Raw genomic sequence first — 6,372 nt, 5'->3', positions numbered from 1 at the left:
TAACTACATTTCTCTGTAGCTTGGTGGTAGCTTCAGTACTTTTGAACCAAGTAGCTTTTTCAGTAGCTAAGCTATTTATAGACCCAAGTAGCTTGTAGCTTCCCGCAAAAGCTACAAGCTACTCGCCAGAGAAAATCCATGAGCAAAGCACGCAGTGGAGATTTCTGGTGCGGTTTGGATTAAACAGGAGGAGACACTGCATATGTCAAGTGTGCCTGTGTGTAGCCAATAAAGCACTTCCAGTTCTATTATGATGGACAACAAGTGTTGTTGTCTCATCCTTGCTTTTTAGCATCCTTGCCTCTCTTGCAGCAAGACCCGGCACAGGGGCGGAGCGACCCTACAGCCCAGAGGGGGCGAAGCTCTTAGGGGGGCCCCATAAAAAAAAAAAAAAAAAAAAATTTGAAGGCCAGGCCAGGCCGCAGGGCCAGTTCCAGAACAAGATGACTAGGGGTGCATCCTAGATAGGAAGGGGTGCAGATGCCCGGCCTTTGGCCGGGCCCACTCGGGTGGCCGGCCAAAGGCCGGCCGCCCGAAAAATTTGACATGTTATTTTACTAAAAATAATGCATTTGACCATCATTTCAAGTAGAATGATACCACCCAAGCAAGAATATTTCAAGTGTTTCAAGTGCTTTACTGAAATATTTGGACCATATAATGATAATACAATTATCTCAACCTTAAAAGGTTACATAGGTGCCAAAAAGCCATAAAATCACATCAAAGAACAAAGAAAAACAACAACTATAATTCAAGTTTAAACAGTAAGTGTGCAGCTGTAGCATTTATAAAAAAAAATTTTTTTTTTTTTTTTTTTTTTACTTTTCAACTGAGCATGCAGACAAATAAGGGTGCAATGCATGCTTTTGCCCCCCCGTAGAACCGGGCCTGCCAGGCCGTGAAGAAAAATGTGCCTTTTTTGCATGTTTGAATCGGTTTTAGCCATATTTAGTGGAATATCTCATTTTAAACACACCAATGTTATTGTCTATTGATTGAATTCCTCTCAGACTCACACCACTGACTTTATTAAATAAAGTCATTTTAAGTCACAACTGTAAAATAGCTGATAGCCCCTATATCCGAAAACACAATTTGTCACTCATTGAGCCAAGTAATATTATGTCCAAGAAAGACTACAGTGAAGCCACTTTACAGACAAGCTTGTTCTGAAGAAGAAAAATAAAAACACAGGTTGCCAGCCAGGTGGCCTGGCCTGCAAAAAAAAAAAAAAAAAAAAAAAAAAAACATTTTTTTTTTTTTTTTTTTTTTTTATGGGCCCCCCTGACGAGTGGGCCCGTGGCGGCCGCACCCTCTGCCCCGGCGTACGCTCCGCTACGCGGCACTACTCTGCCTCTGATTGGGTTGGGTTTAGGCAATGAAGACTGACGATTGGTTAAGGGTAAAGCAAAATATGGCATGTGCTGGCGAAGTCACATCAGCAACGAACTTTGAAAGATGGCAGAGCCAGAGGGAGCCACTGGCAGTGATGAAGAAGACGTTCAGGTTTTATTGTCTGTTTTTGAATATTGTGCCAGTGAGAGTTTCAGTGTATTTTATAATATAATAAACAATCAAAATGAGATTTTTTTTGCCTGCCTATTTGTTTGGTGGAAAGTTGTTCTTTGACATGAAGTTGATTCAATGTGAGAAAAAAAGTAGCAAGCTGCTTTTGTCATGTTGCTCGTAGCTTAGCTTGCTACATTTCTCTGTGGATAGCTTCAATGTAGTTTAGCTATATTTAATTGAGAGTAACTGATAGCTTAGCTTACTACATTTTCCAAGTAGCTTGCCCATCACTGGCTATATATGTGAGGATTAACTGACGTCGTATTTGACGTCATAGCAGGCGTCATACTAGGACTTTGACTGACCACGTTATGCTAGGACTTGACTGTCGTCAGGGGATGATCGGATTATGCATGAGTGGCCTTCAGCTTGAAATATGGTCTGGAGACCTCACATCAATCAAACCAGATTCCCATCTTGCTGTCCATGTAATAGCCTACAGTTTGCATGAGGCATGCTGTAATTCTTCCCATGCGTAATTTGGATAGGTGTAGGCTAGTCTCTTAAAACAGACTGTATCATCTACATCCGGCGAATGCAGCTATATACAGTCTGTACGTTACACCCCCAGAACATGCACAAGGAAGTTGGGAAAAAAACCTTCAGACTGGAAGGAAGTTCTACGGAATCCGACCAATCACGACACGCGAATGCGGCATATTGGATTCTGATTGGACTAATGAGCGGAAGACCCGCCTTTCTGCCGGCATATTGGATTCTGATTGGACTAATGAGCGGAAGACCCGCCTTTCTGCTTCCCATTCCGGTTGGTGCATGATTCTCCCCCACGAAGTACAGACGGTATGGCGGAAGCATTTGAATATTGCGGAAGCCAACTCGTCTGTTCTAAGAGACTAGGTGTAGGCCTATTAACTGTATATATTATCCCTATCTCAGAACAATCTATATCTACACCATCACATCATATACCTGTTAAAAACATCTGTGTTTTGATGCAATTTGGGTTATTTTGTTGACGGGGTTGGACAATAGAAACGTGTTTGCAGCGGGTAAACGGCGGAGACAAAAGAAAAGATTTGAGGATTTACAGTGGACTCAGTAAAACTCGACTCGTGCCGAGGCTTGTGCCAGATCGGCTGTGATGCCAACGACCCTCCGGGTTATAGCAGGTGAAGGTGAATAGCCTATAGGTTGAGGCGATGTCTCGTCATAGCATGGCCGTAACTAGCTATGAGGACGGGGAGGTCCAGACCTCCCCTAATATTTCAGAGAAAAAAATAAAACAATCTGCATGGAAAAGCATGAAAAACACGGGATCGCTTTTATTTTGAAACGAAAGGCAGGTCAGGCAGGAAGTCATCTGACGCCGCGTCCGCGGTAACTTGATTCCGAGAGAGCAGCAGCATGGTGGTGAGTGATGACTGTCTGTCTGCCTGGCGAGATAATTGAAGGTGAGCGAGACAGTGAGCGAGTGAACGACAGACGAGGTGAGTGAGTGACAATGACAGATTTTTTAGCAACAACCAAGAAAGTAAGTGTCTAGTCTGTCTCTTAACACGTTCACTGCCGTCGACGAGTTAACTCATCAAACAGAAACCAACCGTTGACTGCCGTTGACGAGTTAACTCGTCAAAAAAAAAAAAAAAAAATTGACGGTGGGACGTGGATCAAACCCTTTTACATCTCCTATAAAAATATGGGAGCTATTGAATGTGTATAACCTATTTTACCGACCCATTAAGTGGCGACAGTGCTCTCCAGATTAGAGAAAGTCGAGTAAAAACAGCAGGAAAAAGCGTGAGGAAACCATTCTCATGAGAATGGTTTGGCGAAAACGCTTTCGCACTGGGAGCTGGCGCACAACGGTGGGGGATTCCAAAAATAGACTCTGGGTGCAACACACTTTGAAACACGCAGCAGAAAGCCCAGAATCGCACGCATCTTCATCCCAGCTCACAACCGAAACCCCAGAAACGAGCGAGCCCGATCCAGACTCGCCCGACGAGCGGCCGCCAGTCAGCACAGACAGGCAGCAGAGACTCGCCTGTGACACACGCTGCAGAGCCACCAGAGACACACCCACGGAGGGAGGAGTTTGCGGGGTGCTGTGGGGGTGCTGTTATATTGGAGGAAATTACTGTTCAGAACTATTGTTTAGATGTCTGATGTCTCACTGATGCCAAAAATAAATGGTTAAAGTGACTGTTCTGCCTGTTCTATCGAATTTCACAAAAATGCATTTATCTCAGCTTTCCTTCTCAGACGCTGAAACTAGGGATGTCAATTTTCGGTTAATTTCACTTTCGATTAACCGACGCTAATAATCGATTAACCTATCGGTTAATTCATAATTTTTTAATATAAAAAAAAAAAAAAAAAAAATTGTCTATTTACTCAATGAGCTCATGCCCAAACAAGGCGTGTCTATTTAGATGCTGAAATGTTAATGCTTTTTGTGTTAGAATTATGCCTTTATTTTTTGTTGGCTTTGCTGAAATTTATAAGTTTATTGCCACATTTTGATCAGGTAATCATTCCAAAATCATTCTGGCTCTTATATGGATGACAAGGAAATATATTTTTGAGAGCTTTATTTCCTGTTTATGTAAACATTACAACAACAACAATCTGTTATTTCTTTTGATTTTTTCACATTAGGCCTACTGTCTTTTGCAGCATAAAAACTTAAACAAAATATAGCCTATTTCGATTTGCTGCCAACAATTGAACAAAATTTGAACAAAATAGTTGCATGATGCAAAACACTGTGCAAAATCTGCAAGGAAACTCAAAAAACGTGTCCAAAAAAAAAAAAAAAAAAAAATTTTTTTTTTTTTTTTTTTTTTTTTTTTTAATATTAACTGATAGACCGACAGCAATAACCGAACAACGACGTTAGCGACGGTTAATCGATTAACGGTTAACCATTGACATCCCTAGCTGAAACCATGCTGTATTCAACTGCTAATGCCTACATAACAGAACATGATAAAAACTAACTCTTTTAGACAGAGAAAGCACACATTCTATTAGTTCTTTTGAGATATTTTGTGTTCACAAAGTCCTAGCAGAAAATAATCCTCTGCTCTTGAAAGATGAGCCAGAATCCTCAAAAAACCCCATTGGCAGAAGCTACCTACTGTATTGGATAAACTGTTGGCAGTGAATGTGTTAAGTAATGTTACCTGTGTGACACGTTGGGATGCTACTGGCTAATCATGCATGATGCCAATTGCCAAGCTCCCGAAGTCAGGTATGCAGGTGGCTATATGCATGGTTTCAGTTTCATGACCCAATAAGTAACAAAAAGAGGTGGTGTAAAGTTAAAAACAACATAATATATTTTATTTTATTTTTCAATCGTTCCTATCAGGAATAAATAAATGTCCCTCTGTATGTTTTTTTTATTATCGATGATGACTTTGTGTGTTGTGTACGGCTTGGGTTGTGTACCTGTGTTTGTAGGTGTCATTTTGATATGAATTTGGCTAAAACAGTTTGTGTTTGTTAGTTACAATTATGTTGACAGGAGAGCTGAGCAGTACCCTGTACTACGAAGCTATCTTAACAGACCCGCGATCTGTCACTTTGATCTGGTTTGACTGAACAGGATCAAAGCTATCTAGTTTAAGGATACTACGACGCTGGTTTTTTACTCGATAACTGAAGCTGGGATCTGCCTGTGCACGCGCACGTTTTTCGCTCGTGCACAGGCGCGCGTCCACGCGAAAGAGGTGCGCTAGCCAATCACATTATGAACAGCTGAGTTGATCCACGCCCACACCCATTTCCACATCCATTTCCTCGATCAATGAAAGCGCAGTGCATGATCAGAGTTTTAGCGGATATTTCATGTATCCGCGATTTAATGTCAGAATGAAAATCCGCGTTGGATAGTCTGCTGAAGGGCTGTCTAAAGCAGCAGCTTGTATTCACATCAGTCATTTGATTTACTTTGATCAGCGATTTCTGTCTGATACAGCTGCATTGATACAGCAGCAACAAATGTAAATGTGTAATCTCAGTCTATACATTTCCACAATCTGTAAGCCTATTTAGACCATAGATTTAGAAACGCATGCTCAATGAATAATGATCTCTATCACTCATGTGTGTGGTTGCACTGATCGAATAATTAATATATAAAATAGCCTAGTATAAAGCCTAATAGCCTACTATAAAAGAGAAAACTGCTGAACTGAATTGAGACGATGCGGGCATAGTTATCATTGATAAAAACTAGCCTATTTATGCTCATATATTGGCATACAGCCTACAGGACACAGTTCCAGCTGAAAGATGCAAGAATAGCCTGCATATTTAGTATTGGGGCTATCCCATATTTAGCCCATATCTATATTATATGTATAGGCTTTTCTGGCATGTAGGAGAATATCACCCTCACTCCATTTGAGGGTCCGTTCATGATATGCGCCGCGGTGATTAATAGTGATCATATTTCTCCACGCATCGTTGAGCTGTTAAGACATAAAGTGGTAAGTAGGCTTAATTTAATTATGTAGCCTACAGAGCCACGAATGTTTTGCTTGTTCTATTCTCAGTTGACTGCAATCTATTTTTCATATGACGATCTTATATGAATGGTGAGTGACTCCAGAGAGCCGATTATATGGGTCTCTCATGGATTTTGATCTTATCCTCTGAAGCTAACCTGGTCGCGACCAGGTTAGCTTTGCAGCGTCAGTTGCCATGGTGATTGAAAGTTAACTTGCTTTGTAGTACGGCTAAACCAGGTTTAAACTCAAACTTACTCAGATAAGGCATTAAACTAGCTTCGTAGTACAGGCTACAGGTGGTGACATGAAAGAGAATATACTG

The sequence above is a fragment of the Poromitra crassiceps genome (genome assembly GCF_964638095.1).
Source record: "Poromitra crassiceps genome assembly, chromosome: 1".
Classification (NCBI taxonomy): Eukaryota; Metazoa; Chordata; class Actinopteri; order Beryciformes; family Melamphaidae; genus Poromitra; species Poromitra crassiceps.
This window is presented reverse-complemented; position numbering follows the sequence as displayed.